Below are 24,050 nucleotides of genomic sequence, written 5' to 3'. Positions count from 1 at the left end.
TAGTCAATTTCTGATTTGATTAGAATTTTATTGAGCCTAATTAAGCCTAATTGTGTTGAGTTTAATTTAGTCTAATTGTGCCTAATCTATTTTAATAAGGTTGGTTCAATTAGGTTTGAAACCACCTTTGACTTATCTCCCTGCGCCACCTCACCTCACCTACGCCTATTTGAATTCATGAGAAACAAGTTTTCATAAATTTTCTCCCACGTAGAAGCTTTCCCATGCCCCTCCCTTGTGCACCATTTGAGTGGATAAATATTGATTAGTTGGCCATTCAAATTCAAATGATGTTTGAATTTGAATGAGCAACTAATCCCATGTGCCACCTTATCCACTTGTGCGCCACTTGCTCTACACGAGAAAAAGTTTCTTGTGTAAACTCTCCATGCACAAAGAAGCCCATGCCCCTCTCTTCTCACACCTTGAGTGGATAAAGATTAGTTGGTTGGCATTTGCATTCAAATTCGATTTGAATTCAAGTGAGCAACCACCTAGCTTTATTCTCTCACGCTGTAAAAATACGGTAAAAATGCGATCTTGCACCGTTTTAAAAAGGAAGAGAAGGTGGGGCGTGTGCAGATCTGATCTGTGAGAGAAAGGGTGGCATGAGAAAGGCCTTGTGCATGAGAAAAGAAAAGAAAAGAAGAGAAAAGAAAAGAAGAGAGACTGGGCACAAGATTTTCTGAGTACCCTAGGGTTATTGCCTAGGGTTTGGGAAGTGAGAAGGTGAGCTACGAGTGTCGTAAACCCACCAAACTTCAGAAAGAGCTTCATCAATCTCTCAAGTATCTCTACTGATGATCCAAAGCATCCAAAAAATTGGCAGACACCGATCGAAGGAGTTCGATCAGCATCGACCGTCGAAAGGGTTCTACGACGAACTAGCATTCGTGAGGAGCCGATCAGATCGAGAGCTTCGTGTGGATGATCTATGGAGGCCAGATGTATTGTATGACTATATTGCGATGATTAGACCTTTCTGATGGTGATCACACTGCGACGATCGACTATCCGCACGAAGGTAATGTGTTTCGAACACATAACAGTAAAATATTTACTGTAGAAATTTAAATTTTAAATTTAAATGTATGCTACATATATCATATTTAGATCCTTATATAGGATTAATATATATTAATTAATTAGATTAATTAATAATTTTTGCTGTAAAATTATAATTTTTGAAAAAGTTTCAAAATTACCATTTTACCCCTGCATTGAAAATTCTCACAAATGGTATCAGAGCGGGTTCTAAAATATGATATATATTTGCATGCGTAGATTAAGTAGTAATCTAAAAGTTTAAATTTAAAATTTAAAATTTAAATTTGAAATTTAAAATTTAAAATTCGAAATTCAAAATTCAAAAATTTAAAATTCAAATTTTGAAATTTGAAATTTAAAATTTATTTGAAATTTCAAATTTGAAATTCAAAATTAAAAATTTGAAATTTGAAATTCAAAATTTAAAATTTGAAATTTGAAATTTGAAATTCAAAATTTGAAATTTATAATTTGAAATTTAAATTTTGAAATTGGTATATTTAGATATGCTTGATCAAAGTAGCAAGTAGTCTAATTGGGTTGGTTGCCATGGTCGTCCGGTCATAGGAGAAAAGTAGGGTTTAAAGGCCCTCTCTTCCCATTCGATGGAGTTCTCCTATGGTGGTAGGGGTGCTGAGCAATTATATCCCATGCAAATGAAGCAGCGAAAGGACTTAATTGTAAAGGTTCAATTGTAAAATTTATCATGAATATGTTAGATTAGATCTAAAAGAATATTCATGATTTATTTTGATTGAGTTATTTTCTGTTATGTAATTAGCAATAGGATTGCTGTTTATAAAATGTGCTGATCCATTTGTGAAATGAGTCAACATATTTGATGAACAAAAAATAAAACCTTTCAAATTTGAAAATTATTTTTGAAATGACAAACCCTGACCTATCAGCCCAAATACTTAATTAAAAGAATTAAGTGTTGTCTAGTTGGTCTAGAATTATGAATTAAGACCTAAGACAATTACATAAACTTGTGGGTCAATGGGTTAGATGGATTAGGTCTATAATTGGGTTAGACCTAAGGTTAGCTTAAAGAAATAGACTAAATTATAGTAATTGGTCAAATCTAATCAAAAGTTGAATTAGATTAGGTCAATGATACTCTAGACTCAACTCCAATAGTTGTAGTTGAATGGGTTCATGTCTTTAACTAGACCAAGATGGACTTAATTAATGGTTATGCGGTGGAACCCTATTTACTAAGTTGATCAAATTAAAACTAATGAACCGGTTGGTGTCTAAGGTAAGTTCGGCAGTCTGACCAGTGGTTTTTAAATGAGAGCTACTCATATTGATTCGATCTCTGATGAGTTAATGGCATATCCCTTCCACTGATCTCACTTACCTGGCCAACCTGGTGAGTTAGCTTTTGATTAGATCACTTGGTGATTAGGGCTTACCCATGTCATTAGGTAAATCAGTGTGGCTGATTTAGGTACTCCTAATGCCGGCTTTAATTAAATCCTTTTTAATCTGACTTGGTGAAGTCAGTGGGAGGATTGAAATTGACTGGTTAATTTCTTCTCTTCTATCCTTTAATAAAATTCTCAAAAATTATTAGATCCCTAAAAATGATTAAGTTATAGTGATAACTAAGTCATAGCCTCCCATTAAGTGAGTGATAATGAGTCCATTAGTTTAATAATCACTGGAGGCCCAAAGGCCTGGTGCTTATTGACTAATGAAATTATCATTCATAATATGATAATTTGGTTGAGTCCTTCTGATGGTGGTCAGGTTGGCCGGCCAAAGTCGGGCCTGATCATTTATTGGTCAGATTCACCAAATCAAGTCATGTTAATGGTTGGACCTAACCAGATCTTTTCAGTGGAGGCCAAAGTCTACTGATTAGGTTCTGGGGCAAAATAAATTACTAGAAGTTATTTAGAAAAACAACTGGTTATGAACCTACCCATAGATGTACATGGGTTGACTAGCCAAAGTTGGGCTTGTGTGTGGTCTGTGTGGATTCTAGTACCCACTAAGGAATTAAAGTAATTTTTCGAATTGGAGGTTGAGGCTACTAGTTCGTAAAAATATTGGGAGAAACTTTAGACTAAAGTCCAAGTCTTTAGTATTAATAATTTATATACTAATAAACATCTGGTTTTTCTTTATGCAGCTATGGCCACTACCCTGTCGCTCCGGTCATTATTAGATAATGACAAGCTCATGGGACCTAATTTCGATAGCTGGTATCGAAAATTAAAAATCATCATTGAGCATGAGCGGATCCTTTATATAGTAACGGATACGGCACCTGAGGAGCCAGCCCTGAATGCTAGAGGGACGGTCTGAGACACTTACCAGAAGTGGCTAAACGATCGCACCACCATTCGGTGTATAATGCTAGCAGCAATGAATGATGAGTTCAGCCATAGGTTCGAGAATGCCTAGCCGCAGGACATGCTTCAAATGTTGAACGACTCCTTTGGCATGCCTGACGACGTTGAAAGACACAAAACTAGTTGTACCATTTTCAATGCTCGGATGAGGGATGGGGCCTCAGTCACCGATCATGTACTGTACATGATCGAAATGATTGAGCGCCTAAGTAAATTGGGCTTTTCTTTGCACGAGCAGCTCGGTAAGGATACGATCCTTAATTCTTTGCCCAAGTCCTTCCTCCCCTTTCTTACTCATTTTCGGATGACAAAGCCTGCAGTGAACTACCACGGCTTGTTGGAGTTGCTGCAGAACTTTGAGAAGGACCACCAGCTTCATAAGGAGTCGGTGAATGTTGTGGGAGGGTCTTCTTCTGATCGTCGACCCTTTAAGAAAGGGAAGAAGAACAAGAAGAAGAAGAATAAGAAAGTGCAGCCGCATGCTGGGACATCAGCACAGGGTCAGACCAAGAAGTGCAAGCTTGACTAGAGCCAGGCGGAGTGCTTCTTTTGCAAGAAGCATGGGCACTGGAAGAGGAACTGTCTTCTATACATTGCCTCTCTGGACCCGAACAGGCCAAAGAAGAAGTAAGATAATTATATGATAACACCTTGCAACTTTTTTATTTGTGATACTATTGCCTGGGTATTGGATACCGGAAGCCCTTATCATATCTGTAATTCGATGCAGGGTCTGCAGGTCAGTAGGATATTTGATGAAGGCGAGAGGTTTCTGAATGTTGGAGATGGAAGCAAAGTTTCAGTTCTAGCTTTAGGAATCATGAACCTTGTAATCAACTCTCGTAATATAATTCTGAGTGAATATCACTATTATCCAAGTTTTTTTATTAAATAATATTTCTGTAGGCCTTTTGGCCATGTACAGTTATGAATTTTTTAATAAAAAAAAATATTTGCAATGTCATTTTGAATGGTGTTACAATATTTGTTGGATAACTAAATAATAGAATTTACTTTCTATCACAGCCTGTTAATGTGGTTCAAACCTCCGGTAAATGCCCTAGAATGGATAATATGTCAGAAGTCTACCTTTGGCACTGTAGGCTAGGTCATATTAATAAGAACATGATAAACAAGTTGGCTCAAGAAGGAATTCTTGAAGTTGGTGATTGTGAATCACTTCCAACCTGTGAGTCCTGTCTTCTTGGGAAGATAACCAAGTCACCTTTTACTGGAAAAGGTGAGCGAGCCAGTGAACTCTTGGGTCTGGTATATTCTGATGTATGTGGACCCATGAGCTCAAGTGCAAGAGATGGATATTTCTACTTCATAACCTTCACAGATGACCTATCGAGGTATGGGTATGTCTACTTAATGAAGCATAAGTCAGAGTCGTTTGAAATGTTCAAACTATTCCAAAATGAGGTGGAAAAATAAACTGGAAAGTGTATTAAAACTCTTCGATCTGATCGAGGAGGTGAATACATTTCCAATGAGTTTCTGACATATCTTGGGGAGAATGGGATTCTCTCTTAGTGGACTCCTCTTGGAACACCACAGCATAATGGTGTGTCTGAAAGGAGGAATCGGAGCTTGTTGGACATGGTTCGATCCATGATGGGGTTTGCTGGTCTGCTGATCTCCCTTTGGGGATATGCGTTCGAATCGGCTTGTTACCTTCTAAATAAGATTCTGAGTAAGTCTGTAACCAAAATGTCATATGAGATATGGATAGGACATAAGCCAGTACTCTCGCACCTTAGGGTTTGGGGGTGTCCGACTTATGTTAAACGTTTAATTACGAACAAGCTTGGACCTAGGTCTGACAAGTGTTATTTCATAGAGTACCCAAAAGAGACCAAAGGGTATTATTTCTACCTAGTTGATGAGCAAAAGGTGTTTGTCAGACTTAAGGCAATCTTTTTGGAAAAGGAGTTTCTTGGTGAAGGGACTATTGCCTCTAAGGTCGAACTTGAGAAAGTTCGACAGGTGGAAAAATCGACACAAGTTGCTGAACATGAACCGAATTTGGTTAGATCAGATCCGGAGCCCATTGTTCCTGCACCCTTAAGGTGGTTTGGTAGAGTACCACATCAACTGGACAGATACTATGGTTTCTTGATCCGGGATGGCGATCCTGTCGAACTTGATGAAAACAATGAGGATCCGATCACCTACATGGATGCAATGTAGAGACCTGACTCTGAGAAATGGCTCGAGGCCATGAAATCCGAAATGGAGTCCATGAAGGTCAATGATGTGTGGACATTGGTTGACCCATCCGAAGGAGTAAAACCCATAGGGTGTAAGTGGGTCTTTAAGAGGAAGAGGGGTGCAGATGGAAAGGTGGAGACCTATAAAGCCCGTCTGGTTGCCAAGGGATATCGTCAACGTTATGGTATAGACTATGACAAGATATTTTCTCCTGTGGCAATGCTCAAATCCATTCAGATTATGCTTGCGATAGCTACCCATTTGGACTATGAAATCTGACAAATGGATGTGAAGATAGCTTTCCTAAACGGAGAGCTGGACGAAGAGGTGTATATGATACAACCTGAAGGGTTCATCCACAGATGAGTCTAAGGTGGCAGGCTACAGAGGTCCATTTATGGACTTAAGCAGGCATCCCGGAGTTGAAACATATGTTTTGATAGGACGATCAAGACGTATGACTTCGTTAAGAATGGAGAAGAGCCCTACATTTATAAGTGGGCTAATGGTCCAGTAGTGGTATTTCTTGTACTGTATGTGGATGACATTCTCTTAATTGGGAATGATGTCCCTGCATTACTGGAAAAAAGATTTGGCCATCGTCACAGTTCTCCATGAAGGATCTGGGAGAAGCTTCCTATATCCTAGGGATGAGGATCTATAGGGATAGATCTAAAAGGTTGCTTGGCTTATCCCAATCTACGTACATTGATACTATGCTGAAAAGGTTCAGCATGGAGAATTTCAAGAAAGGCTATCTACCGATAGGCCATGAAATTTCACTCTCGAAGAGGGATTGTCCGACAACACCTTAAGAGAGAGCATATGGGTAGAATTTTATATACTTCGGCAGTGGGATCTATCATGTACGCCATGACATGTACATGACCAGATGTGGCATACTCACTAGGGATAGTGAGTAGATACCAATCTGATCCAGGAGAGAATCACTGGAAGGTTATTAAAACCATCCTGAAGTATTTAAGAAATACTAAGGACCAGTGGCTTGTTTATGATGAATCGGACTTGAGACTTATAGGGTTTATAGACTTCAGTTTCCAGTCTGATCACGATGATAGTAAGAGTGTGTCAGGATTTATTTTTACCCTTAACGGTGAGACTGTCTGCTGGAAGAGTTTCAAGCAGCACACTGTGGCTGATTCAGTTTGCGAGGCAGAGTATGTCACTGCATCAGATGCTGCCAAAGAAGTGGTGTGGTTGAAAAAATTCATCACCGAGCTCAGAGTAGCACCCTCCCTTGTTGGTCCAGTTCTGCTCTATTGTGACAGCTCTGGAACCATTGCTCAGGCGAAGGAACCAAAGGCACACCAGCGGACGAAACATATTCTGTGCCGCTACTATCTTATTCAAAAAATCATGGATAGAGGTGACGTCGACCTTCAGAAGATCGACAGGAAGGAGAACTTGGCCGACCCATTCACTAAAGCCATTACGGTGAAGGAGTTCAACGACTTCAAGTCGAAGATGGGTATTAGATACTGCATCGATTGGCTTTAGGCCAAGTGGGAGATTATTGAGAATAGTGTCCCAAAGTCAATCGTCAGCCTGTTGACGGTTGTGCTCTTTCTTGTATTAGTATATGAATTATAAATTAATAAAAGTTATTTTGATATTTTTCATCACAAATTGTTTCATCTTCTAATGAACTCCTATGTTGTGGTGAATTCCTTAGGACTATTTAGACTCGACAAAGGAGGATTTGTCATTTAGTCCTTAAACCTGTTCGTGACCAAATGATACATTGTTACCAAGGACGACAATATTTATCAAGCATAGGTCGTTGCATGCCATATGGGTTGGTTGTCCTCTTAACCAAGGAGTGTGGAGACACTGGTATGGCATACAGGTGAGATGTAAGGGTACATCTGCACTGAACGTGACTGACTCCGGAGCTTTTTCTGCTGTCAAGATTTACTCCGATGGGATATGGGTATAACTGTCCCTCTGACCTGAGACCGCCATAGTGACTTGTAAGCAACTCACTGCACTTAGGCACTGGACTATCTGAATTTCTAATTCAGTGATGGAAGGCTGCTGGATGTAGTCAAGTACTTGACTTGTCGGTGCGTGTGTCAAGATGGGATTGACCACTCCAGTTCAGGAGCTGTGTACAGTCATATTTTAATTTAGCAAAACCTTGGCTAGGGTAGTCCTAGTGAGGAGTCACAGGACTGTTTGAGTTGAGCACGATTCGGATGATCTGATCAGGGTTGACAGTTTAACCCTGAGTCATCCTAAACACAGGGGTCAAAAAGGATGAATTATACAGTAACCATATTCGCGTAGGTTCTGAGTGCTGCAATTGCGACTATTCGATCTATCCGAATGTCGGATACCATTGCTAGATGGTCACTTCAATTAGTACAAGAATTGATTCCAGTGCTACCAGCTTAGGTTCGAACCTGCGGGGTCACACACATTAGAGGTTCCTATCTGATCTGATGGCTGGTGAAGAGCCCCACTGGACTGGGACTCTTCGACCAAGAGTCCTAATGCTTGAAAACTCTGAGTCCTATATGTCTGAGACTCTGTGATCGAAAATCAGGATTCTCTGATCATGAGTTTCACACATTTTGGGTACCGGGGTCAAGAGTCCCACATGTTTGGGACTTTTCGATCAAGATTTCATATCGATGGACTTTGATGCCCGATTGCCTATCAGATTTGGCCTCAATATTTATAAGAGATTTAATTAGTAATTTGATCACTAATTAACTCAATTTGATGGAGTAATTATTTTTGGATCAAGTCCAATTGAATTGGATTCAGTTGGGTTTGACCCGATTAGGTTAAGAGTTGACCTAATCGCCAAGGTGGTTTGGTCCCTGATCTGATCAAGGGTTGGACTTAGTCAATTCTTGATTTGATTAGGATTTTATTGAGCCTAATTAAGCCTAATTGTGTTGGATTTAATTTAGTTTAATTGTGCCTAATCTATTTTAATAAGGTTGGTTCAATTAGGTTTGAAACCACCTTTGACTTATCTCCCTGCGCCACCTCACCTCACTTGCGCCTATTTGAATTCATGAGAAATAAGTTTTCATGAATTTTCTCCCATGTAGAAGCTTTCCCATGCCCCTCCCTTGTGCACCATTTGAGTGGATAAATATTGATTAGTTGGCCATTCAAATTCAAATGATGTTTGAATTTGAATGAGCAACTAATCCCATGCGCCACCTTATCCACTTGTGCGCCACTTGCTCTACATGAGAAAATGTTTCTCGTGTAAACTCTCCATGCACAAAGAAGCCCACGCCCCTCTCTTCTCATGCCTTGAGTGGATAAAGATTGGTTGGTTGGCATTTGAATTCAAATTCGATTTGACTTCAAGTGAGCAACCACCTAACTTTATCCTCTCACGCTGTAAAAATGCGGTCTTGCACCGTTTTAAAAAGGAAGAGAAGGTGGGGCATGCGCAGATCTGATCTGTGTGAGAAAGGGTGGCATGAGAAAGGCCTTGTGCATGAGAAAAGAAAAGAAAAGAAGAGAAAAGAAAAGAAGAGAGACTGGGTGCAGGGTTTTCTGTGAGTACCCTAGGGTTATTGCCTAGGGTTCGGGAAGTGAGAAGGTGAGCTACGAGTGTCGTGAGCCCACCAAATATCAGGGAGAGCTTCATCAACCTCTCAAGTATCTTTACTGATAATTCGGAGCATCCGAGGAATCGATAGACACCAATCGAAGGAGTTCGATCAGCATCGACCGTCGAAAGGGTTCTACGACGAACTAGCATTCGTGAGGAGCCGATCAGACTGGGAGCTTCGTGTGGATGATCCGCGGAGGCCAGACGTATGTGTGGCTGCATTACGATGATTAAACCTTTTTGATGATGATCACACTGTGGCGATCGACTACTCGCACAAAGATAATGTATTCTGAACACATAACAGTAAAATGTTTACTGTAGAAATTTAAATTTTAAATTTAAATGCATGCTACATATGTCATATTTAGATCCTTATGTAGGATTAATACATGTTAATTAATTAGATTAATTAATAATTTTTACTGTAAAATTATAATTTTTGAAAAAATTTCAAAATTATTATTTTACCCCTACACTGAAAATTCCCACACAGATAAGGCTTTATCTTAAATTCCAAAGTCTTGTCCTAAATCTAAGATAGGTTGTAAGAAAGAAAGGAGAGCAACGGAGACAAATTAAAAACTCTTTCTGAATCCATCAGACACCCAGTGCCCCGACTAATTTATAGCCACTAGAGGGATTCCAAAAGAGAGGGATGTGCCTCATCCAAGAGGCCTATCTAATATGATTATCAGAGATAAGAGTTTCTTCAAACAGAAGGACTCTTATCAATGATACATCGATCAGCACCCTGCTCTACACGCATGATGAAAGAAGGGATATTTTTGCATCCCTTCTCAAATCAAAAAAATCTTCAAAAATTCATGTAGATAGAGGATTCAATCCTAATTCCAGAACATATAATAAATAGATAAAAATTCTCACAAATGGATGTGCTCTCACATCTTTTCATGCGAAGTCTGATCACCCCATGTGCAGGCGCGAGGAGGAACTTATGGCATCCGTTTGGTATTCAGATAAGTCTGAAAAAATTTTAAAAAAATCATCAAAAATAGCTTATCAATGTGGAACATTATCACCAAAAATCATTCTATTTTGAAAGCATTTGATGAGGAGAAGGACTCTCCAAATCTTAGAGAGATGCGATGCTTTTGCACGTGTGCGTGAGACTTCCTTCCTTTTTCTAATTTTTCTCCACCCTAAAAATTTTAAAAAAAAATATCTCATACTGTGACATGTGCACTAGAGGATGGAGGGTGATATGGGCTACCACACGCATCTTAAGCCCATGCCAGAAGGACTCTTTTCTTCTACCCACACCAACACTTGTACGCAGAACCTATTTTGTGCCAAGAGTCCTTCACAACTTGGATTCTTCATAATTGACGTTAAAATGGGATGTGGCACCCTAATTTAGGCTGCTTCCAGGTAGCATGACCTGACCCAAATGTTCACTAAATTGGGCTAGCTAATTAGCAAGGGATGAGACCAAATTGACCTCTAAAGGAGCAAGGGTTCCACACATGCTAGCATGCTTAAAATTCCAATCAACCTTTTTCAAAAGGATCCTTGACCAATTTCTATATGTGTGTGACCCATTGGATTTTATATCTAGCTGACAGTAGGTCCGGATGCAAGTTGATCAAATTTGATTAGATTTCAATCTAATGGATTTAGATCCAATCGAGCTAATCCGAGTTCAATAATTATAATCCTTTCTAATTGGCAATCAAATTAAACTCTTTAATTCGATCAAAAATCTTCAAGTCAAGATTGACGTCTAGCAACATATCATGACTACCCAGAAGATATAGAATTTTGATGAAAATATCAAATATATCCTTCACTGGTAAGTTACCATATAATTCAATCCTTCGATCATCCCTACACCCTGAATATGTTCATGAGTATGGAAACATGTCAAACTCAAACATATATTCATATCGATTCTCAATTAACCAATGATGACTCCAATGAAGAAGTATTAGAAACTCTTTCTAATCTCCTTTCTGCTTTTGATCGAAAGACTTTTTTCAAGTCATTTAGGATTGAGAATACACAGGATGCGATCTTCTCTTACTAGGAGTAATCGATTCCATGTTGACCTACTCACAACCTCTATATACACTCTACCATATCCAGTGTGGGAATTTCAATACAGGGGTAAAATAATAATTTTAAAATTTTTCAAAAATTATAATTTACAGCAAAAATTATTAATTAATATAATTAATTAATATGTATTAACCCTATATAAGGATCTAAATATGATATATGTAGCATACATTTAAATTTGAAATTTAAATTTCTACAGTAAATATTTTACTGTTATGTGTTCAGAACACATTACCTTCGTACGGGTAGTCGATCGCCATAGTGTGATCACCGTCAAAAAGGTCTGATCATCGCAATGCAGCCACACAATATGTCTAGCCTCCACAGATTGTCCACATGAAGCTCCCGATCTGATCGGCTCCTCTCGAATGCTAGTTCGTTGCAAAACCCTTTCAACAGTCGATGCTGATCGAACTCCTTCGATCGATATCTGTCGACTCCTCGAACACTCCAGATCATTAGCAGATGTATTTGATGTGGGAAAATTCAGTGTAGGGGTAAAATGGTAATTTTAAATTTTTTTAAAAATTATGATTTTATAGTGAAAAAATATTAATTAATCTAATTAATTAATATGAATTTATCCTATACTAGGATCTAAATATGATATATAGCATGCATTCATTTAAATTTAAAATTCAAATTCGAACAGTAAACACTTTACTGTAATATGTTCAGAACACAATACCTTTGTGCGGGTAGTAGATCGCCGCAATCTGATCATCGTTGGAAGAGTCTGATCATCGCGACGTAGCCACACAACATGTCTGACCTCTGTGGATCGTCCACATGAAGCTCCCGGTCTGATCGACTCCTCACAAGTACTAGCTCATTGTAGAGCCCTTTTGACGGCCGATGCTGATCGAACTCCTTCGATCGATGTCTGTCGATTCTTCAGATGCTTCAAATCATCAACAGACATGCTTGAGAGGATGTTGAAGATCTCCCAGAGATTTTGTGGGCTCACAACACTCATAGCTCACTTTTTCACTTCTCGAACCCCAGGTTAAAACTCTAGGAAATTCACCGAAAACCTTACACCCACTTTTCTTTCTTTTCTTTCTTTTTCTCTTGGAAGGATATGGACTTCCTTCTCATGCACAAGACTTCATCACGCCCCAAAATTTTTCTCCAAAAATGTTCTTTTTCACACGCCCCACTCTTCTCCTCCTTTTAAAATAATGTCAAACGTCTTATCCAAAAGAAAGGATAAAGATGAGTAATTACACATTTGAATTCAAATCAAATTTGAATTCAAATGGACACCAACTCATCCCTTATCCACTAAAGGTGTGAGGCGTGGCTTAAATTGTGCATGGAGTAATTTCATGAGAAACTTTTTCTCATGTAATAAATGGGGCGTAAAAAAAGGGATAAGGTGCAAAGATTGATTGCCCATTCAAATTCAAACTTTATTTTGAATTTGAATGGCCAACCAATCATCCTTATCCATTCAATTGGCACATTAAAGTGGGGCATGGAGAGGGCTTGGTGTGAGAAAAAAAATTCATGAGAAGTTCCTTCTCATGAATTCAAATGGGTGCAATGGAAGTGAGGTGGCGCATGGAGATTGGGTCAAGGTGGTTTCATTATTTAAACCAACCTAATTGAACCAAATAAGTTAGGTCCAATTAGACTAATTTAAACTCAACTTAATTAGGCTTAATTAGGCTCAATAAAATTCTAATCAAATCAGAAATAGACTAAGCCCAACCCTTGATCAAATCAGGGACCAAACCATCTCGACGATTAGGTCAACTCTTAACCTAATCGGGTCAAACCCAACTGAATCCAATTCAATTGGACTTGATCTAAAAATAATTACTCAATCAAATTGAGTTAATTAATGATCAAATCACTAATTAAATCTCTCATGAATACTGAGTCCAAATTCGATGGGCAATCGGGCATCAGAATTCATCGATATGTAACCCTGATCAAAAAATCCCAACCAGTGGGACTCTTGACCCCGGTACCCATAATATGTGGAACTCATGATTAGAGAATCTTGATTCTCGATCACTGAGTCTCAAACATGAAGGATTCTACACCAGCCATCAGATCAGATAGAAACCTCTAATGTGTGTGACCCCGCAGGTTCGAACCTAAGCCGGTAGCACAGGAACCAATTCCTGTACTAATCGAAGTGACCATGTAGCAATGGTACCCGATGTCCGGATAGGTCGAAGAGTCACAGTCGTAACACTCAGAACCTACATGAATATGGTTACTGTATAATTCATCCTTTTGACCCCTGTGTTTAGGATGACTCAAGGTTAAACTGTCAACCCTGATCAGATCATCCGAATCGTGCTCAACTCAAACAGTCCTGTGACTCCTCATAAGGACTACCCTGGCCAAGGTTTTGCTAAATTGAAACACGACTGTACACAGCTCCTAAACTGGAGTGGTCAATCCCATCTTGACACATGCACCGATAAGTCAAGTACTTGACTACACCCAGCAGCCTTCCGTCACTGAATTAAAAATTCAGGTAGTCCAGTGCCTAAGTGCAGTGAGTTGCTTGCAAGTCACCATGGCGGTCTCAGGTCGAAAGGATATTTATACCCATATTCCATCGAAGTAAATCTTGACAGCAGAAATAGCTTTGGAGTTGGTCACGTTCAGTGCAGATGTACCCTTACATCTCACCTGTATGCTATACCAGTGTCTCCATACTCATTGGTTAAGAGGACAACCAACCTATATGGCACACAACGATCTATGCTTGATAAACGTTGTTGTCCTTGGTAACAATGTATCATTTGGTCGCGAACAGATTTAAGGACTAAATGACAAATCCTCCTTTGTCGAGTCTAAATAGTCCTAAGGACTTCACCACAACATAGGAGTTCATTAGAAGATGAAACATTTTGTGATGAAAAATATCAAAATAATTTTTATTAATTCTTAATTCATGTACAAATATAAAAATGAGTACAACCGTCAATAGGCTGACGATTAACTTTGGGATACTATTCTCAACAATCTCCCACTTGGCCTAAAGCCAATCGGTACAGTATCTAATACCCATCTTCGACTTGTAGTTGTCGAACTCCTTCACCACAATGGCTTTAGTGAATGGGTCAGCCAGGTTCTCCTTTCCATCGATCTTCTGAAGATCGACGTCACCTCGATCCATAATTTCTCGGATGAGATGGTAGCGGCGTAGAATATGCTTTGTCCGCTGGTGTGCCTTTGGTTCCTTTGCCTGAGCAATGGCTCCAGAGCTGTCACAGTAGAGCAGAACTGGACCAACAAGGGAGGGTGCTACTCCGAGCTCGATGATGAATTTTCTCAGCCACATCGCTTCTTTGACAGCATCTGATGCAGCGACATACTCTGCCTCACAAACTGAATTAGCCACTGTGTGCTGCTTGAAACTTTTCTAGCAGATAGCCCCACCATTAAGGGTAAAAATAAATCCTGACACACTTTTGCTGTCATCATGATCAGACTGGAAACTGGAGTTTGTAAACCCTATAAGTCTCAAGTCCGATTCACCATAAAAAAGTCACTGGTCCTTAGTATTTCTTAAATACTTCAGGATGGTTTTAACAACCTTTCAGTGATTCTCTCCTGGATCAGATTGGTATCTACTCACTACCCCTAGTGAGTATGCCACATCGGGTGTGTACATGTCATGGCGTACATGATAGATCCCACTGTCGAAGCATATGAAATCCTACCCATACGCTCTCTCTCTTGAGGTGTTGTCGGACAATCCCTTTTCGAGAGAGAAATTCCATGGCCTATCGGAAGATAGCCTTTCTTGAAATTCTCCATGCTGAACCTCTTCAGCATAGTATCAATGTACGTGGACTGAGATAAACCAAGCAACTTTTTAGATCTATCCCTATAGATCCTCATCCCTAGGATGTAGGAAGCTCCCAGATCCTTTATGGAGAACTGTGAAGACAGCCAAATCTTTATTCCCTGTAATGCAGGGACATCATTTCTGATTAAGAGAATATCATCCACATACAATACAAGAAATACCACTACTGGACTTTTAGCCCACTTATAAATGCAGAGCTCTTCTCCGTTCTTAATGAAGCCATACATCTTGATCGTCCTATAAAAATGTATGTTCCAACTCTGGGATGCCTGCTTAAGTCCATAAATGGACCTCTGTAGTCTGCACACCTTAGACTCATCAGTGGATGTGAATTCTTCAGGTTGTATCATATACACCTCTTCATCCAGCTCTCCGTTTAAGAAAGCTGTCTTTACATCCATCTGCCAGATTTCATAGTCTAGATGGGCAGCTATCGCAAGCATAATCCGAATGGATTTGAGCATTGCCACAGGAGAAAATATCTCGTCATAGTCTATACCATAACATTGACGATATTCCTTGGTAGCCAGACGGGCTTTATAGGTTTCCACCTTTCCGTCTGTGCCTCTCTTCCTCTTGAAGACCCACTTACACCCTATGGGTTTTACTCCTTCGAGTGGGTCAACCAATGTCCACACATCGTTGACCTTCATGGACTCCATTTCGGATTTCATGGCCTCTAGCCATTTCTCAGAGTTAGGTCTCTGCATTGCATCCATGTAGGTGATCGGATCCTCATCGTTTTCATCAAGTTCGATAGGATCACCGTCTCGGATCAAGAAACCATAGTATCTATCCGGTTGACGTGGTACTCTACCAGATCGCCTTAAGGGTGCTTGAACAATGGGCTCCAGATCTGATCTAACCAAATTCGGTTCAGGTTCAGCAATTTGTGTCAGTTTTTTCACTTGTCGAACTTCGTCAAATTCGATCTTAGAGGCAACAGTCCCTTCACCAAGCAACTCCTTTTCCAAAAAGATTGCCTTAAGGCTGATAAACACTTTTTGCTCATCAGCTAGGTAGAAGTAATACCCTTTGGTCTCTTTTGGGTACCCTATAAAATTACACTTGTCAGACCTAGGTCCAAGCTTGTCCATAATTAAATGTTTAACATAAGCCGGACACCCCCAAACCCTAAGGTGCGAGAGTACTGGCTTACGTCCTATCCATATCTCATATGGCATTTTTATTACAGACTTACTCGAAACTCTATTTAGAAGGTAACAAGCCGATTCGAGCGCATATCTCCAAAGGAAGATCGGCAGACCAGCAAACCCCATCATGGATCGAACCATGTCCAACAAGGTCCGATTCCTCCTTTCAGATACACCATTATGTTGTGGTGTTCCAGGAGGAGTCCACTGAGAGAGAATCCCATTCTCTTCAAGATATGTCAGAAAATCATTGGAAAGGTATTCACCTCCTCGATCAGATCGAAGAGTTTTAATACACTTTCCAGTTTATTTTTCTACTTCATTTCGGAATAGTTTGAACATTTCAAATGACTCTGATTTATGCTTCATTAAATAGACATATCCATACCTCGATAGGTCGTCTGTGAAGGTTATGAAGTAGAAATATCCACCTCTTGCACTTGAGCTCATGGGTCCATATACATCAGAATGTACCAGACCCAAGAGTTCACTGGCTCACTCACCTTTTTCAGTAAAAAATGATTTGGTCATTTTACCAAGAAGACAGGACTCACAGGTTGGAAGTGATTCACAATCACCTACTTCAAGAATTCCTTCTTGAGTCAATCTGTTTATCCTGTTCTTATTGATATGACCTAGCCTACAGTGCCAAAGATAGACTTTTGACACATTATCTATTCTAGGGCATTTATCGGAGGTTTGAACCACATTAACAGGTACCCTCCCATGCCCAGGCATATAGGGTACCGGATCCTTCACATGGATCCTGCGTGGCCGCACGGCACTGTCTGCCTCCAGACTCAATTTATTTTTTTAAGAGAAAATGTTACCCACGGTAGAAGAAAATGATCCCCATCAAAATTATGAAAAAAAGTATTGAATTAAAAATAAAATAGATGAAGATTAAAAAGGATGAACACGAGAACTTCCCAAGGGGTCACCCATCCTAGTACTACTCTCGTCCAAGCACGCTTAACTACATAATTCTGATGGGATCCGGTGCATTAGTGCTGGTGTGATCACACCAATAATGATTTGTTCGAAATTTATTGATATAATGTTGCGGCCGTTGCACGCCATCTATAACCCTCCCACTGTCCTGGCCGGTTGGGTATCGGACCCTTCAAGTGGGTTCCACGATCCCGCACGGCACTGTCAGTCTCCAGACTCAGTTTTTTTTAAGAAAAAATGTTACCTGCGGCAGAAGAAAGAGATCTCCATAAAAATTATGAAAAAAAGTCTTGAAATAAAAATAAAAAGGAGGAAGATTAAAAAGGGTGCAACATGAGGACTTCCAAGGGAGCCACCCATCCTAGTACGACTCGCGCCCAAGCACGCTCGACTGCGGAGTTCTGATGGGATCCGGTGCATTAGTGCTGGTATGATCGCACCCATCATGATCTCTTCAAAATTCATGGATATAATGTAGCTTCTGTTGCATGCCATCTGTAGCCCTCCCACCGTCCAGGATTGTAGGGTACCGGACCCATCAAGTGGGCCTGCGAGCCAGGATGGCACTGTAGGTCTCCAGACTCAGTTTTTTTTTTGAGAGAGAATGTTAACCATGGCAGAAGAAAGAGAACGTCCATAAAAATTATGAAAAAATATTGAAAAAAAATAAAAAGCTAAAAAATTATGAAAAAAAATATCTTGAAATAGAAATAAAAAGGATGAAGATTAAAAGGGATGCAACATGAGGACTTCCAAGGGGGTCTCCCATCCTATTACTACTCTCGTCCAAGCATTCTTAACTACGAAGTTCTTATGGGATCTGGTGTATTAGTGCCGGCATGATCGCACACATCATGATCCCTTCAAAATTTTTAGGTATCACGTAGCGGCCGTTGCACGCCATCAGTAACCTTCCCACACCAAGGCATGTAGGGTACCGGACCCATCATGTGGATCCTGCATGGCCGCATGACACTGTCTGCCTCCAAACTCAATTTATTTTTTTAAAAAAAAATGTTACCCGCAGCAGAAGAAAGAGATCCTCATAAAAATTATGAAAAAAAGTGTTGAATTAAAAATAAAATAGATGAAGATTAAAAAGGATGCAACACGGACTGTCTCCCCATTTCTACTCTCGCCCAAGCATGCTTAACTGCGGTGTTCTGATGGGATCCGATGCATTAGTGCTGGTGTGATCGCACCCATAATGATTTGTTCGAAATTCATTGATATAACATTGCAGCCGTTGCACGCCATCTATAACCCTCCCACCGTCTTGGCCAATTGGGTACCGGACCCTTCAAGTGGGTCCCGTGAGCCCGCACGGCACTGTCGGTCTCCAAACTCAGTTTTTCTTTTAAAAAAAATGTTACCTACGACAGAAGAAAGAGATCTCCATAAAAATTATGAAAAAAAGTGTTGAATTGAAAATAGAACAGACGAAGATTAAAAAGGATGCAACACGAGGACTTCCAATTGGGTCACCCATCCTAATACTACTCTCACCCAAGCACGCTTAACTACGAAGTTCTGAAGGGATCCGGTGCATTAGTACTAGTGTGATCACACCCATAATGATTTGTTTGAAATTTCTTGATATAACGTTGAGGTCGTTGCACGCCATCTGTAACCCTCTCACTGTTCAGGACTGTAGGGTACCAGATCCATCAAGTGGGCCAGCGAGCCTACACAGCACTGTAGGTCTCCAGACTCAGTTTTTTTTTAGAGAGAACGTTAACCATGGCAGAACAAGGAGATCCCCATAAAAATTATGAAAAAAAATATTGAAATAAAAATAAAAAGCTTAAAAATTATGAAAAGAAAAGTCTTGAAATAGAAATAAAAAGGATGAAGATTAAAAGAGATGCAACATGAGGACTTCCCAGGGGGTCACCCATCCTAGTGCTACTCTCACCCAAGCATTCTTAATTAGGAAGTTCAGACGGGATCTGGTGTATTAGTGCTGGCATGATCGCACCCATCATGATCTCTTCAAAATTCTTAGGTATAACATAGCGGCCGTCGCACGCCATCAGTGACCCTCTCACACCCAGGCATATTGGGTACCGGATCCTTCAAGTGGATCCCACGTGGCCGCATGGCACTGTTTGCCTCCGGACTCAATTTATTTTCTTAAGAGAAAACGTTACCCGCGGCAGAAGAAAGAGATCTCCATAAAAATTATGGAAAAAAGTATTGAATTAAAAATAAAATGGACGAAGATTAAAAAGGATGCAACACGAGGACTTCCCAGGAGGTCACCCATCCTAATACTACTCTTGCCCAAGCACGCTTATCTGCGAAGTTCTGATGGGATCCGGTGCATTAGTGCTGTTGTGATCGAAACCATGATAATTTGTTCGAAATTCGTTGATATAACGTTGCGGCCGTTGCACACCATCTGTAACCCTCCCACCGTCCAGGCCGGTTGGGTCCCGAACCCTTCAAGTGGGTCCTAAGAGCCTGCACGGCACTGTCGGTCTCCAGACTCAGTTTTTTTTTGAGAAAAAATGTTACCTGCGGTAGAAGAAAGAGATCTCCATAAAAATTATGAAAAAAAAAGTGTTGAAATAAAAATAAAAATGACGAAGATTAAAAGTGGGTGCAACATGAGGACTTCCCAAAGGGTCACCCATCCCAGTATGACTCGCGCCCAAGCACGCTCGACTGTGGAGTTCTAATGGGATCTAGTGCATTAGTGCTAGTATGATCGCACCCATCATGATCTCTTCAAAATTTGTGGATATAACGTAGCTTCCATTGCACGCCATCTGTAGCCCTCCCACTGTCTAGGACTGTAGGGTACCGGACCCATCAATTGGGCCAACGAACCCGCACGGCACTGTAGGTCTCCAGACTAAATTTTTTTTTAGAGAGAACGTTAACCATGGCAGAACAAAGAGATATCCATAAAAATTATGAAAAAAAATATTGAAATAAAAAAAAAAGCTTAAAAATTATGAAAAGAAAAGTCTTGAAATAGAAATAAAAAGGACGAAGATTAAAAGAGATGCAACATGAGGACTTCCCAGGGGGTCACCCATCCTAGTGCTACTCTCACCTAAGCATTCTTAACTAGGAAGTTTAGACGGGATCCGGTGTATTAGTGCTGGCATGATCGCACCCATCATGATCTCTTCAAAATTCTTAGGTATAACGTAGCGGCCGTCGCACGCCATCAGTGACCCTCTCACACCAAGGCATATAGGGTACTGGACCCTTCAAGTGGATCCCGCATGGCCGCATGGCACTGTCTGCCTCCAGACTCAATTTATTTTTTTAAGAGAAAATGTTATCCATGGCAGAAGAAAGAGATCCCCATAAAAATTGTGAAAAAAAGTGTTGAATTAAAAATAAAATAGACGAAGATTAAAAAGGATGCAACACTAGGACCTCCCAAGGGGTCACCCATCCTAGTACTACTCTCGCCCAAGCATGCTTAACTATGAAATTCTGATGAGATCTGGTACATTAGTGCTGGTGTGATCGCAACCATAATGATTTGTTCGAAATTCGTTGATATAATGTTGCGGCTGTTGCGCGCCATCTGTAACCCTCCTACCGTCCTGGCCGGCTGGGTACCGAACCCTTCAAGTGGGTCCCGTGAGCCCGCACGGCACTGTTGGTCTCCAGACAGTTTTTTTTGAGAAAAAACGTTACCTACGGCAGAAGAAAGAGATCTCCATAAAAATTATGGAAATAAATGTTGAATTAAAAATAAAATAGACGAAGATTAAAAAAGATGCAACCCGAGGATGCATTAGTGTTGGTGTAATCGCACACGTAACGATTCATTCGAAATTCGTTGATATAATGTTGTAGCCATTGCATGCCTTCTATAATCCTCCCACCGTCCTGGCCGGTTGGGTACCGGACCCTTCAAGTGGGTTCTGTGAGCCCACACTGCACTGTCAGTCTCCGGACTCAGTTTTTTTTTTGAGAGAAAATGTTACCTGCGGAAGAAGAAAGAGATCTCCATAAAAATTATGAAAAAAAGTATTGAAATAAAAATAAAAGGGATGAAGATTAAAAGGGGTGCAACACAAGGACTTCCAAGGGAGTCACCCATCCCAGTATGACTCGTGCCCAAGCACGCTCGACTGCGGAGTTCTGAAGGGATCTGGTGTATTAGTGCTGGTATGATCGCATCCATCATGATCTCTTCAAAATTCGAGGATATAACGTAGCTTCTGTTGCACGCTATCATAGCCCTCCCACCGTCCAGGACTGCAGGGTACCAGATCCATCAAGTGGGCCCGTGAGCCCGGACGGCACTGTAGGTCTCTAGACTCAGTTTTTTTTTGAGAGAGAATGTTAACCATAGCGGAAGAGAGAGATCTCCATAAAAATTATGAAAAAAAGTGTTGAAATAAAAATAAGAAGCTAAAAAATTATGAAAAAAAAAGTCTTGAAATAGAAATAAAAAGGATGAAGATTAAAAGGGATGCAACATGAGGACTTCCAAGGGGGTCTCCCATCCTATTACTACTCTCGTCCAAGCATCCCTAACTACGAAGTTCTGATGGGATCTGGTATATTAGTACCGGCATGATCGCACACATCATGATCTCTTCAAAATTTTTAGATAAAATGTAGCGGCTGTCGCACGCCATCAATAACCTTTCCGTGCCAAGGCATGTAGGGTACCGGACCCTTCAAGTGGATCCCGCATGGCCGCACGGCACTGTCTACCTCCAGACCCAATTTATTTTTTTAAGAGAAAACGTTATCCGTGGCAGAAGAAAGAGATCCCCATAAAAATTATGGAAAAAAGTATTGAATTTAAAATAAAATAGACGAAGATTAAAAAGGATGCAACATGAAGACTTTCCACGGGGTCACCCATCCTAGTACTACTCTCGTCAAAGCATGCTTAACTACGAAGTTTTGATGGAATTTGGTTCATTAGTGCTGGTGTGATCGCACCCATATCGATTTGTTCGAAACTCATTGATATAACGTTGCGACCGTTGCACGCCATCTATAACCCTCCCACCATCCTGGTCGGTTGGGTACTGGACCCTTCAAGTGGGTCCCACGAGCCCGCAAGGCACTGTCAGTCTCCAGACTAAGTTTTTTTTTTGAGAGAAAATGTTACCTGTGGCAGAAGTAAAAGATATCAATAAAAATTATAAAAAAAGTCTTGAAATAAAAATAAAAAGGACGAAGTTTAAAAGGGGTGCAACACGAGGACTTCCCAGGGGGTCACCCATCCCAGTACGACTTGCGCCCAAGCACGCTCGACTGTGGAGTTCTGATGGGATATGGTGCATTATTGCTGGCATGATTGCACCCATCATGATCTCATCGAAATTCATGGATATAACGTAGTTTCCATTGCACGCCATCTGTAACCCTCCCACTATCCAGGACTGTAGGGTACCGGACCCACCAAGTGGGCCAGCGAGCCAACACGGCACTGTAGGTCTCCAGACTCAATTTTTTTTTGAGAGAGAACGTTAACCATGGCAGAACAAAGAGATCTCCATAAAAATTATGAAAAAAAGTATTGAAATAAAAATAAAAAGCTTAAAAAGTATGGAAAGAAAATTCTTGAAATAGAAATAAAAAGGTCGAAGTTTAAAAGAGATGCAACATGAGGACTTCCCAGGGGGTCACCCATCCTAGTGCTACTCTCGCCCAAGCGTTCTTAACTACGAACTTCTGACAGGATCCGGTGTGTTAGTGCTGGCATGATCGCACCCATCATGATCTCTTCTAAATTCTTAGGTATAATATAGTGGCAGTCGCAAGCCATCAGTCACCCTCCCACGTCCAGGCATGTAGGGTATCGGGCCCTTCAAGTGGATCCCGCGTGGCCGCACGGCACTGTCTACCTCCAAACTCAATTTATTTTTTTAAGAGAAAACGTTACTCGCGGCAGAAGAAAGAGATCCCCATAAAAATTATGAAAAAAAATGTTGAATTAAAAATAAAATAGATGAAGATTAAAAAGGATGCAACACGGACTGACTCCCCATTTCTACTCTCGCCCAAGCATGCTTAACTGCGAAGTTCTGATGGGATCCGATGCATTAGTGCTGGTGTGATCACACCCATAATGATTTGTTCAAAATTCGTTGATATAACGTTGTGGCCATTGCATGCCATCTGTAACCCTCCCACCGACCTGGCCGATTGGGTACGAGACCCTTCAAGTTGGTCCCGCGAGCCCGCACGGCACTTTCGGTCTCCAGACTCAGTTTTTTTTTAAAAAAAATGTTACCTGCGGCAGAAGAAAGAGATCTCCATAAAAATTACGAAAAAAAGTGTTAAATTAAAAATAAAATAGGCGAAGATTAAAAAGGATGCAACACGAGGACTTCCCATTGGGTCACCCATCCTAGTACTACTCTCGCCCAAGCACGCAAGCCCGCACGGCACTACCGGTCTCATGACTCAGTTTTTTTTGAGTGAAAACATTACCTATGGCAGAAGAAAGAGATCTCTATAAAAATTATGAAAAAAAAATGTTGAAATAAAAATAAAAAGGATGATGATTAAAAGGGGTACAACACTAGGACTTCTCAAGGGGGCACCCATCCCAGTACGACTCGCGCCCAAGCACGCTCGACTGCGGAGTTCTGATGGGATCTGGTGCATTAGTGCTGATATGATCGCACCCATCATGATCTCGTTGAAATTCATGGATGTAACATAGCTTTTGTTGCACGCCATCTGTAACCCTCTCACTGTTCAGGACTGTAGGGTACCGGACCCATCAAGTGGGCCAGCGAGCCCACACGGCACTGTAGGTCTCCAGACTCAATTTTTTTTGAGAGAGAACGTTAACCATGGCAGAA

The 24,050-nt window shown here is 40.6% G+C and overlaps 1 non-coding gene and 14 pseudogenes across 1 annotated transcript; all 15 read right to left on the bottom strand.

Moving 5' to 3' along the window:
* Nucleotides 1-17,205: 17,205 nt before the first annotated feature.
* Nucleotides 17,206-17,323, bottom strand: LOC114913127 (5S ribosomal RNA; annotated as a pseudogene).
* A 247-nt stretch (nt 17,324-17,570) lies between these two features.
* Nucleotides 17,571-17,689, bottom strand: LOC114913119 (5S ribosomal RNA). Its single transcript, XR_003799161.1, has one exon. It is a non-coding gene; the product is annotated as a 5S ribosomal RNA (ribosomal RNA).
* Nucleotides 17,690-17,979: 290 nt separating this feature from the next.
* LOC114913788 (5S ribosomal RNA) lies at nt 17,980-18,098 on the bottom strand (annotated as a pseudogene).
* Nucleotides 18,099-18,699: 601 nt separating this feature from the next.
* LOC114913121 (5S ribosomal RNA) lies at nt 18,700-18,818 on the bottom strand (annotated as a pseudogene).
* A 290-nt stretch (nt 18,819-19,108) lies between these two features.
* LOC114913784 (5S ribosomal RNA) lies at nt 19,109-19,227 on the bottom strand (annotated as a pseudogene).
* A 249-nt stretch (nt 19,228-19,476) lies between these two features.
* On the bottom strand, nt 19,477-19,595 carry LOC114913783 (5S ribosomal RNA; annotated as a pseudogene).
* Nucleotides 19,596-19,846: 251 nt separating this feature from the next.
* On the bottom strand, nt 19,847-19,965 carry LOC114913785 (5S ribosomal RNA; annotated as a pseudogene).
* Nucleotides 19,966-20,254: 289 nt separating this feature from the next.
* Nucleotides 20,255-20,373, bottom strand: LOC140855055 (5S ribosomal RNA; annotated as a pseudogene).
* Nucleotides 20,374-20,622: 249 nt separating this feature from the next.
* Nucleotides 20,623-20,741, bottom strand: LOC114913550 (5S ribosomal RNA; annotated as a pseudogene).
* A 538-nt stretch (nt 20,742-21,279) lies between these two features.
* On the bottom strand, nt 21,280-21,398 carry LOC140855035 (5S ribosomal RNA; annotated as a pseudogene).
* Nucleotides 21,399-21,688: 290 nt separating this feature from the next.
* Nucleotides 21,689-21,807, bottom strand: LOC114913146 (5S ribosomal RNA; annotated as a pseudogene).
* A 249-nt stretch (nt 21,808-22,056) lies between these two features.
* Nucleotides 22,057-22,175, bottom strand: LOC114913143 (5S ribosomal RNA; annotated as a pseudogene).
* A 248-nt stretch (nt 22,176-22,423) lies between these two features.
* On the bottom strand, nt 22,424-22,542 carry LOC114913136 (5S ribosomal RNA; annotated as a pseudogene).
* A 291-nt stretch (nt 22,543-22,833) lies between these two features.
* LOC114913139 (5S ribosomal RNA) lies at nt 22,834-22,952 on the bottom strand (annotated as a pseudogene).
* An 801-nt stretch (nt 22,953-23,753) lies between these two features.
* LOC140855021 (5S ribosomal RNA) lies at nt 23,754-23,872 on the bottom strand (annotated as a pseudogene).
* Nucleotides 23,873-24,050: the final 178 nt, after the last annotated feature.

The sequence above is a fragment of the Elaeis guineensis genome, chromosome 1 (assembly GCF_000442705.2).
Source record: "Elaeis guineensis isolate ETL-2024a chromosome 1, EG11, whole genome shotgun sequence".
Taxonomy (NCBI): domain Eukaryota; kingdom Viridiplantae; phylum Streptophyta; class Magnoliopsida; order Arecales; family Arecaceae; genus Elaeis; species Elaeis guineensis.
The sequence above is the reverse complement of the archived record's forward strand: the minus strand, read 5'-3'. Positions and strand labels throughout refer to the sequence as shown.